At 46.9% G+C, this 11,632-nt stretch overlaps 1 long non-coding RNA gene across 1 annotated transcript in view; it reads right to left on the bottom strand.

Moving 5' to 3' along the window:
• Positions 1-2,562: 2,562 nt before the first annotated feature.
• LOC136144935 (uncharacterized) overlaps positions 2,563-11,632 on the bottom strand; it is a 122,327-nt gene continuing 113,257 nt past the window's right edge. The window contains exon 3 of the long non-coding RNA XR_010658659.1: positions 2,563-3,379. This is a non-coding gene — a long non-coding RNA (uncharacterized lncRNA). The remainder of the gene's footprint in view (positions 3,380-11,632) is intronic.

Below are 11,632 nucleotides of genomic sequence, written 5' to 3'. Positions count from 1 at the left end.
AGGTGACTGCTTGGTTGAAGGGTAACTGATGGTATCATGCTTTTAGTTTACTCCAACAGATACATGTTCCAAGGGAACATGACCCTTGGAATGCGAACTTACACATCACCAAGCTTTACCTATCGGCAACAAGTACACATACTCCTCAAAGCTATGTTATGGCACAACTGCACATATGGCTAATTTAACTTTTGTTATTTATGCCAAAACTTACAAGCCAATAAAAATGTCCTTCAGATCAGGGATGCAAAGGAAAAGAAGTCTTGGTGATTTAAGACCTTGTTACAGCAAGCATCCTGCACTTAACTCTTTTTTTTTAAACGTGGACCACTTTTTAAATCTTTATTGAATCTGTTACAATGTGGCTTACATTTTGTTTTTTGGCTGCTGGAGGCATGTGGGATCTTAGCACCCTGACAGGGACTGAACCCATACCCCCTGTATTGGGAGGCAAAGTCTTCACCACTGGACCCCCAGGGAAGTCCCCTGCACTTTACTCTTGCGGGCAGCAAGCTGGGGCTGTTGACTGATGTGTGTTTTCTTCTGCTGTGTGGTTGAGGTCATGTGGGTGTGACTTTCTGCTTTGGATGGTTAAGGGTGGAAACAAGGTTGGGGAGTCTGGTCAACCCTCAAGAAGCATACAGCTTTTGGAGACCACAAATATCAGAATAGTGTAAGACCACCCCCTTCCGTGGAGCCCACCAGGAAACCATCCTCAGCCCCTTAGGTGTCTGGGTGCTGGTGCCTGGAAATTCTGGAACACACAGTCAAAACATTGGTCCTCTTGAAAGCCTAAAATCCTCACTCTAGGATGACCCCTCAGCTGACTCTAGACAGTTCAGAAAATGTTCTTCCTTCTCCTGTCCCCAAGAAGCTGCTTTCCACCCTCAACTTTCCTCCGCCCCTTCCCTCTGCTCCATCTTTAAATGACTCTATCACTCTGTTATGTCCTCCATTTGAAGTCCTGTGTTTGTTGGCATCCCAGGCAAGAGAGAAAGACAACCATGAGAGAGGGATCTTAGAATGAATCAGAGCTGTGTACTTGTCTCTGACACGTCACACAACCAGCATCAGTGATAAAATTGGGACTTCTTTTCTCTGTCACCAAACCTGAATTGACAGGCAGTTTAAGCTCATGATGAAGGGTATGGATTTTGGAATCAGAGATACCTGGGTTAGGACTTCAGTGGTTAAAAATTCACCGGCCAAGGCAGGGGAAACAGGTTCAATCCCTGGTCTGGGATGGTCCCACATGCCGCAGGGCAACAAAGCCCATGCGCTACAACTACCGAGCCCACACTCCAGAGCCCACAATCTGCAGCTACCGAAGCCTGCACGCCTAGAGCCTGTACTCTGCAAGAGAAGCCACAGCAATGAGAAGCCTGTGCACTGCAACTAGAGAGTAGTCCCACTTGTCACTTGCTGCAACTAGAGAAAGCCCACATGCAGCAACGAAGACCCAGCACAGTCAGAAATAAATTACAACAATGTTAAAAGGCATACCTGGGTTAGTGGTGGTTCTGCTCTTTATAAGCTGCATGCTGTTATTTGCCTTACTACTCCTTAGTTTCCCAATCTGTAAAATGGAATAACAGTGATACCTACCTCACAGGGTCCTGATAAGAACTAAATGAGATTGTGCATGCAAAGGGCTTAACAATTCCTTACATATGCAGCAAGTGATCAATGAACATTCAGTTCAGTTCATTTGCTCAGTCGTGTCTGACTCTTTGTGACCCCATAAACCGCAACATGCCAGGCCTCCCTGTCCATCACCAACTCCCAGAGTTTACTCAAACTCATGTCCATTGAGTCAGTGATGCCATCCAACCATCTCATCCTCTGTCATCCCCTTCTCCTCCTGCCCTCAATCTTTCCCAGCATCAGGGTCTTTTCAATTGAGTCAGCCCTTTGCATCAGGTGGCCAACATATTGGAGTTTCAGCTTCAACATCAGTCCTTCCAATGAACACCCAGGACTGATCTCCTTTATTAGTTATTGCTATTATTGGCAGTTATAAGACTGTGGGTAACATAAGAGCCTCATATAGAAACTATGGTTAGAAAATGCAGGTGAATCAACTTCTGAGGCACCTCTATCCTAAATTCAGGGTAAATGGAGGTATGTATGGTGAAATACCATGTATGGTGGGTGGAAAACCTCTCCAAGAGCACACTCAAGGTCAGGTCGTGTAGGGTGGAATTCTGAATGTCTGCTCCCACAGGCTGCCTGGATCTCTAAGCAAATGAGAAGAATCATATCTAGACTTCCCCACTATTTTTGTTGAGAATCTGGCCCAAAGAAAAGGGTTTCAACAGAAACTGCCACAAGCAAGGGTTTGCGTCAGAGGAAGAAGGCTGAGCCACCCTCTAGGGAGGAGCCGGGCCATCCAGCCTTGTGTGACAGGTCAGAAAAAAGGAAGAAAATAGTTCAGGGTAGCTTTAACTCAGTCTGATGAGGTCAAAAGCTGCTTCCCACAGGTATCAGGCCAGAATCTTGAACGAAGGAATTTCTCGGGGCTGAAGTAACCACAAACAGATCCAACTGGTTTTCGTGGCGGGTAATGTTTATTTAACATTACATCCAGATGTCTACGCCGTGAGACACAGACATTGGCACCAGAAAGTGTTTATCCAATTTTTTGTTGAACTCCAGACTGAGTTAGATACTGGGACAAATCAAACTGAAACCAAATTGCAGGCCCCACCCTTATGAGGAAGGGCTGGAACTGGTCCCAGGGTTCAGAAAAAAGCGGACAAGAAACCAAAAGACGGGAATCATATGAGCAAGAAGGACTTGCCCGGCATTCTCAGCTGTTTTCCTATTCCAGGAAAAAAACGCTAAGTCGTGGACATGGCAAAGTAATCAGGGGCTGTGTTAGGATCTGGTTTCCTAGGTGAGCCTGGGACAGTGAGAAAGCCCCCTCCCTGGAACCACGTGGCTCCTTCCCATCACCAGGCAACTAATGAGACACTCTGCTTAGCAACCTCCCCGCGAGGCTGGGAAGTGAATGCTCCATGCCACCCCCTCCCCCGCCCCCAAAACTGGCTTAACTGAGTTTTTTCTGAGTGCTGAGTTCCTTTTTCTTGGTCTTTCTACTGAATTTATGCATCAACATCCTCTATTGGGGCGATGACTTCCTGTTCTGGCAAAGAAGTGGAAATGGTTTTAATGGTTGTTTTTTGTTTGTTTTTACCCTGATGTTGGCTACAAACTTGGGTTTGTATTTTTAGGTTTGACTTCGGGTAGCAGGAGAGAAAACAATGAGATCGGGCCAAGGGCTCCAGTAGAGAATCAGCTCAGGCCAACATTCACGTGACTTCTGGGGGATATTCCCAGTGCACTGTCCTAAGAAGGGAAATTTCCATAAGTGTCCTTCCTGTGGAAAAAAAAAAAAGAAGAGGTATAGATACAGGATTTCAGATAAGAGCCTCCATCAGCTAACAGTCTCCACAGAGTCCCACTTACATCTGGGGCTCAGAACAACGATAAAACGTTTCTCCACAAACACTGTGTTCAAAGCATCTGAAAAATCATTTACTTGTAGCTTACTATTAAAGAGCTCTATGGCTGAGAGGCTGTTATCATTAAAATAGTCTATACATTTCATTCTTCCTTCAATGGAAACAGGGTGAAGGGATTGGGAAAGAGAGGACTCCACCTCACTCTATATCGCTCCACTTCCCACCAACGTGTTAACTATTCAGGCAAACTTCCTTTGGCAAACATAAAGTAAGTCTGAAAGAGCTGCAATAACTGGTGGCAAAGTTTTCCCCCTGGCAAATTAAAGCAAATAATTTTGCTGTCAAATCTTTATCCCTGAAGTCACATGGCAATCTGGAGTAACTTGCCATCAGAGAAATTGCAAAAGTGGGTCCAAGGTGCTTGGAGTGAGGTTAGGAAACAGAATATTTGACTGAAAAGATAGGACAGAAAACTGAGTCTTTGTTTTCTGCGGAATGAGCATGGAGAGAATTTTCTAGATATTTGGTTTTTAAAGATTGCATTTGTGTGAATGGGGCATACCAAGGTATAAGACTAGAGTCATATCCTAGAATCAGGGAACCCTGCTAGGCTGTGTATGTTCTCAGGCTGCCTCCCGTGGGTCTCAAATAAATACTGTGAGACCCAGAGTGGAGACTGGATATTTGGGGTGGCAATCATCTTGGAGCGTTTGTTCTCATACACAGACATCAGAGGGGGGCTGGAAACCTGTTGTCTACAAGATGCAGAGCCCTCAGTGGTTCGGGCTGCAGGCTCTGGTGTCAGCTGAACTGGGTTACAATCTGGTACTGCCAGCCACTAGCCAATAATTTTTGATGTTTCATTTTCTTCGTCTATCAGATAGAGATTATTATATGACTAATATCCATCAAGGGCCTTGAAGGATAAATGAGGTGACGCATGCATACACTTTAGCATGGCCTCAGCCACATACTAAAGGTGAATTTGACATGAGACTCTCCACAGCCTCCTGAAGGCCATGTACAAGGGGATGATGTCATGGGAGGCCCGTGTTTAATTCACAAGGGCATTAAAGACCAGTTTCAAGCAGGCTTGAGACCAAAGATGTCAATTTGTGGAGTTGCCCCTTCATTTTTTTTAAAGACAAGATGCTTTGTAGATAGTAGAGATTTGGGGGATCTGCCTAAAATAAAAATGTTTTCAGTTCAGTTCAGTTCAGTCACTCAGTCGTGTCTGACTCTTTGTGACCCCATGAATCGCAACACGCCAGGCCTCCTTGTCCATCACCAACTCCAGGAGTTTACTCAAACTCATGCCCATTGAGTCGGCGATGCCATCCAGCCATCTCATCCTCTGTCATCCCCTTCTCCTCCTGACCCCCCAATCCCTCCCAGCATCAGGGTCTTTTCCAATGAGTCAACTCTTTCGCATGAGGTGGCCAAAGTACTGGAGTTTCAGCTTTAGCATCAGTCCTTCCAATGAACACCCAGGACTGATCTCCTTTAGGATGCACTGGTTGGATCTCCTTGCAGTCCAAGGGACTCTCAATAGTCTTCTCCAACACCACAGTTCAAAAGCATCAACTTTTTGGCTCTCAGCTTTCTTCACAGTCCAACTCTCACATCCATACATGACCACTGAAAAACCCATAACCTTCACTAGATGGACCTTTGTTGGCAAAGTAATGTCTCTGCTTTTTAATATGTGGTCTAGGTTGTCATAACTTTCCTTCCAAGGAGTAAGTGTCTTTTAATTTCATAGCTGCAATCACCATCTGCAGTGATTTTGGAGCCCCCAAAAATAAAGTCTGACACTGTTTCCACTGTTTCCCCATCTATTTGCCATGAAGTGATGGGACCAGATGCCATGATCTTAGTTTTCTGAATGTTGAGCTTTAAGCCAACTTTTTCACTCTCCTCTTTCACTTTCATCAAGAGGCTTTTTAGTTCCTCTTCACTTTTTGCCATAAGGGTGGTGTCATCTGCATATCTGAGATTATTGATATTTCTCCCAGCAATCTTAATTCCAGCTTGTGCTTCATCCAGCCCAGTGTTTCTCATGATGTACTATGCATATAAGTTAAATAAGCAGGGTGACAATATACAGTCTTGATGTACTCCTTTTCCTATTTGGAACCAGTCTGTTGTTCCATGTTCAGTTCTAACTGTTGCTTCCTGACCTGCATACAGGTTTCTCAAGAGGTGGGTCAGGTGGTCTGTTATGCCCATGTCTTTCAGAATTTTACACAGTTTATTGTAATCCACACAGTCAAAGGCTTTGGCATAGTCAATAAAGCAGAAATAGATGTTTTTCTGGAACTCTCTTGCTTTTTCAATGATCCAGCGGATGTTGGCAATTTGATCTCTGGTTCCTCTGCCTTTTCTAAAACCAGCTTGAACATCTGGAAGTTCACGGTTCACGTATTGCTGAAGCCTGGCTTGGAGAATTTTGAGCAATACTTTACTAGTGTGTGAGATGAGTGCAATTGTGTGGTAGTTTGAGCATTCTTTAGCGTTGCCTTTCTTTGGGATTGGAATGAAAACTGACATTTTCCAGTCCTGTGGCCGCTGCTGGGTTTTCCAAATTTGCTGGCATATTGAGTGCAGCAATTTCAAAGCATCATCTTTCAGGATTTGAAATAGCTCAACTGGAATTCCATCACTTCCACTAGCTTTAAGTGTCAACAACAAATTTTTCTTAGGGGTGATACCAAAAATGTCATGAAGGGGTGATCCATTCTTCATCATTATATATTGGGTCTCTCCCACATGGCTATAGGTTTCTAGAATAGATGGGTAGAAATGTTTCTTGTGTGTGAAACTCTCAAGACATGACAAATTTTAAAAGTCATATTATTTATTCTCACTACAGTATGTTTTAGACCACTGTCTGGCAGAAAGTTTGCAGTGTAAATAAATTCATTCACGTATTCATCATTTATTCAACCACAATGTGCTAAGCACCCCTTTGTGCATCAGGAACCACGTTAATCCATCAGGGACCACTTCCCTGTCCTCATAGAGTTGACATTGTGTAAATACTTCTAATCAGAGGCAAGCAGAAATCACCTAAGTTAATGGGCATTTCTTTGGATTGTTTCCTGGGCTAGTGGTGAATTAACAAAGCAAGAGGAACTCAAACGCTCTGTGAATGGAATGATGTCCAGGCATTCGGAAGGTGAATGTAAACTCCAAGGTGGCTTCCTTGAGGGAACCATCCTGGAGGAACATGTAGCCTCTCTCTCCAGGAGTCGCTTCAGTCATGGAACAATTCTTTGTGACCCCACGGACTGTAGCCCACCAGGCTCCTCTGTCCATGGGGATTCTCCAGGCAAGAATACAAGAGTGGGTTGCCATGTCCTTCTCCAGGGGATCTTCCCGACCCAGGGATTGAAGCCGGGTGTCTCCTGCATCTCCTGCATTGCAGGTAGGTTCATTTACTGCTGAGCCACGAGGACTTGAGTCTCTCTCTCCATCAATAGGCTAAGTTTTGAAAAGACTGAGGACAACTCACGTGGCCATGTGGGGTTTAGAGACCACTTCCTCCCCAGGGCATTTCCCAAAGAGTGGCTGTTTGCTTGGCAATGTGTGAAGACAGGTCCAAAAGGAAAGTACGGGAGGCACAGATCTTACGGGCAGGAAAGAAATTTGCAGAGGGAAAGGTCTGAGGAGGGGACTCCTGTAGGCCTGGCTGAGACTCCTGTTACTTCTGCAGCTGGAGATCTCGGGGCCAGAGCGTCTGCGAGGAGGAGGAGTAGACAGTAGTTGGCAGCTGAGTCCTTCGGGGTACTCCACTCTAAGCCACAGAGGCTGGTTCCGGTCATCAAGCAGAAGGTGTTTACAAAAAGGAAATCAGCTAGCTCATGGAATCAGTGGGAGCCTGAAGAATCAATCTCATGGAACAGCCTCCAAATCTATACTACTGAAGTGCCCTGATAAAGAGGCTGCTGATTTGTGGCTGCTCTATCAAGAAGCAACCAACACTAGCAGGCAACTGATATCATTTCTATCCCCTTCTGAGAAAAAAAAAAAAATCCCTTGACTATCCCCTTGCCAGTGATATGATTTCCACCCAGAGCATTTTTCCTTAAAGTCCTCACTTCCAAGGTAAATGTACAGTTTGGTGGAACTCAGTTCATAAGCCTACACCCTAATTGCAGAGGAGTTTGGGAACTGATTTTCTTGGGTTCTTCCTAATGAAAGTAGGACTCATAAAGCTGGAATTTCCCCAAAGAGCCAAGGTGGGTTAAAAAGTTGCTGGACAGCCAGGAGACATTGCAATCGTCACTTTCAATAGACCTTTTCGCCAACCCAAGGCCAACACATGTCACCCACCAATGTTAAGCTCAATATCAACAACAGAATTCTCTTCCTGATACAGTTCAGGATGCCCAGATGGAAGCTCAAACAGCTCCTCTGTCTGAAAAGGGTATAACCCAAACTCAAGCAGTAGTGGGCCCTCAAAAGTATAGAACAAAAAGTAACAGGAGCCATCTCATCTTTTATCGGAGAAAACTGGCAAGCAGTGTTTACGGTGTGAAACCTACGGTGTGATTAAGGAACTATCAAGCGCTCACTGGGGACCTCTCCTTTCTGGCTTCTTAATTCCACAGTCTCATGCCAGAGAGGAGTATCCGAGAATCCTCTCTCCTCTAGGCCTCCTATTTAGGCCATTGTCTGGCAGAAAGTTTGCAGTGTAAATAAATTCATTCATGTATTCATCATTTATCCAACCATGATGTGCTAAGCACCCCTTTGTGCATCACGAACTGCATTAATCCATCAGAGAACACTTCCCTGTGCTCTTAGAGTTGACGTTGTGTCAGTTGTCCAGAACATCACACGTGTTATGACTCCAAGCTGGGAGCGCTGATGTTTCTGCGCCGGGCAGCTGTGAGCTGGAGTCAAGTTCCCTTTCGGGGCTCACAGTCTCCCAGGTTCTCTCTGCATCCACTTCCCCCTAAGTGACTCTCTGGAAAATGACCCCAGTCAAGTGTGAATGTCATTCATCCTTGTCTGTCTACCGGGGAGTCCTGGCCGCCCCGATGGTGCCTCGGGTGGGGGTGCCCTGTGACCAGTTAGAGGAGGTTGCCCCACAGTTTCTCAGGAACCCGCAGCGGAACTGGAACTAGCATCCAGTTAGTTCTTCGCTCTCCCTTGATGGTGCCGCTTGTTCCAGGTATTTGCATTTAATAGAGGACAGAGACTGAAGCCAGAGGACCGGGTTTCCTCTTGTGAAACATCAGTCACCTTTGAGCCCCTGTGCTAAATATCACCGAGTAACAGCGCAGCGTTTCTCAGGAAACCAGCGGGAAGGGAAAGGTGGGAGGTGTGGGCAGTCCTGCGGCGTCTGCGCCTGGATGAATGCCCGATGCCCTCGGCTCCCAGGCCGTGAGGAGGAGGAAGGCAGTCCATCTGGAACTTCACTTTCCCGCGTCTCTCACCCCCTCACGCTGAGGGAAACACTGGTCTCCGTCCCTGCCAGCCAAGTTCAGATTCTGTTACCCTCTCAGCTGAGCAGAGCGCGTGCTGGAGGAGAATCCACGTGGTTTTTCAAGTTTCCTTCTGTCTAAAATCAGGGAGTTGCACATTATGGTCTGGAGAGCCCTCTGGGCTGGGCTGGCAACCCCGTGAGAAGGTGGCAGAGGCGGGGTCCCTGCAGAGGAGAAAGGTTCAGGCAGGGTTTAGACGCCCAGGGGCTGTGAGCTCATCTAATCTGAACCTAGAACAGGAGCCATCAAGGCCCCGGTGCCAATAGCCCAGATGTTCCGACGACAGCAAGAGTTTATTCGTCACAACAGGAGGGGAACGTTCTCTGATTCTTGGGCTTGGGGACGTCTGTCTTCATGCTCTCTGCCCTGCTGTCTGCTTGTTCAGTATTTCGATCTAAAAGCAAGGCGCGGGCCTGACAACCAGCAGACTTTCTCACTGCATTTCCACACCTGTTGCCTCAGTTGGACTCCCCAGTCCCGTTACTCAGCTGAAAAAAGTGCTGCAAATTTAATTTGAACTTGAGTTTTCCAAGAAGTGTCTTAATCTGAGTCTAAGACTAATGGCAATCTATTAAGCATATTATACATTATGCAAAGGTGTATGGTGTTAGTCACTAAGTCGTGTCCGACTCTTTGCGACCCCATGGACTATAGACCTCCAGACTCTTCTATCTGTGAGATTTCTCCCACCAAGAATACTGGAGTGGGTTGCCCTTTCCTTCTCCAGGGGAATCGTCCCAACCCAGGGATCAAACCCTGGGTCTACCCACATGGCGGGCAGATTCTTTACCGTCTGAGCCAAATAACAGTATGTAAGCTGTGGCTCACCTGGTAGTTTCAGAATAAAACCATGATGCATGAAAGCCTGTCAGCCCCCAGGAAGCCATTCTATTTGATTCAAGTCCTGTGCCTGTATTTCTTGACTGCCATAAAGAAGGTGGATGTCTGGACAACTCTGCTCACAGTGTTTCTCTCTTCCATCAGCGCACGATCCAGTTTCTTTTCTCTCTGAAATCTTGGGGGAAACTCTCTCCAATACTAGTCTGGGCACTTCTTTTTCCCCTACTCCTTTTGCTTTCTGCCCTACGGAAGCTCCTGGGAGCCTGTCTGGCAACACAGTACCCTGGGAACCATGAGGGAGGGCAGGGCTCATTCAGTAGGGCAGGAGTTCTCACACTGGGATCAAAGCTAACGAAGCAGATAAAAGTTCATTCCCTGCTCATAGGGGCCACTTCCACCTACCCTCTCATTCTGCAAAATACTTTTCTCTAGATTTGTGGTAGCAGCTCAGGTAAAGAACAGAAGCTGGGGTGACATCTGTGGGACAGAGAGAGAGGAAATACCAAGACCTAGGAAAGACAGTTGCTGTCAACTGGCGATGGACATTATCAGTGTGAAAGCAGGAGGAGAGGGGGGAGTCACGGTGATGCTGACTGGCCAAGGTCAGTCTGCGTATCAGTGACGCCGGGGCAGGCTCAGTAACTAATGACAACAGTGCCCATCTCTACTGTGCGGCGTGTCCAGGTACTTTACACAAGACGTTCCATTTATTCCTCCCAACGACTCTTCAAGGTAATAGCCCTCTGTTGTCAGGGCAAAACTTAAAGCTCAGAGAGATTAAACCATTAGGAAGTGGTGGAGTTGGGATTTGAACCTGGGTAGAATGACTCAGAGACCATGATTTAACTTCCACTCAGGCTTTACTGACAAAGGAAGGTTCCATCTGGGAGCGTGGAAAGAGGCTCAAACAAGGGCCCTGGCATGTGGGCAGGACTGATGTTTTCGGCATGAAGAAAGATAGGAGCTGGGGGAAATCCCACTCGTCACAAGACACGCTGTTTTAGGAAATGCTGCATCGGCATGATCTCAGCCCAGTCAACGGCTGCAACAAACAACCCAGGAGAGGAACGCCTGAGCACAGAAGTTTACTTCCTGCTCACGCCAGCTCTCATCGGACAGGCCCAGTCAGGCAGCTCTCCTGGGCTTCTCCTCCACACAGTGACCTGGGGACCCGGGCCCCTGCCCCTTAGTGATGGAGGTGACAAGAGAGTGAGGGAACACACCAGCTACTTTACCAGAAAGCGCCTCATCCTAGGGCTCATGTTCCACTGGCCAGAATCAGTCACCTGGGTGGGTTAGGGGCTCAGAAACAGAGTCCCTGGCTGGTCAGTTGCTTCTTAACAGAACTCTACACTCTAGGAGGAGATCACAGCTCTTCAGGGGTCAACCAGCCCTTCCATTCACAGGCACACTTGACAGAGTGGAGAGTGATACGACGGCCTAGTGAATGACACTGGTAAATGACGCTGGAATTTTGGCATTGTATGGGCTGCGCTGGAAGTGGGATGCTCCAGGGCTTTGATGGGGGCTTCTCTCAAGCAGCGGACTCTGGAGGCCAAGTCCATTCTGGCAAGCATCTGAGGCTGTTGAATCCTGGCCAAGGCTCCCAGATTGGGGTGTGTGCTGGCATGTGGTCCAGTGTCCCTGAACTTGACCCCAGAAGGCAGCCTTACCAACTGATTGGTTTCTGAGAGCAAGACCACCCTTCTTGTGGATGCCAGTTACTTAGCCACTGTCAGTTATGTCTGGTCACATAACTTACTGAGGGTTTTTGGGTTTTTTTTTTTTAAGTTCCTATTGATGGGCCACTCTGGGAGTTCAGGCAAAAAAAAATAT

Source organism: Muntiacus reevesi, chromosome 12 (genome assembly GCF_963930625.1).
Source record: "Muntiacus reevesi chromosome 12, mMunRee1.1, whole genome shotgun sequence".
Taxonomy (NCBI): domain Eukaryota; kingdom Metazoa; phylum Chordata; class Mammalia; order Artiodactyla; family Cervidae; genus Muntiacus; species Muntiacus reevesi.
The sequence above is the reverse complement of the archived record's forward strand: the minus strand, read 5'-3'. Positions and strand labels throughout refer to the sequence as shown.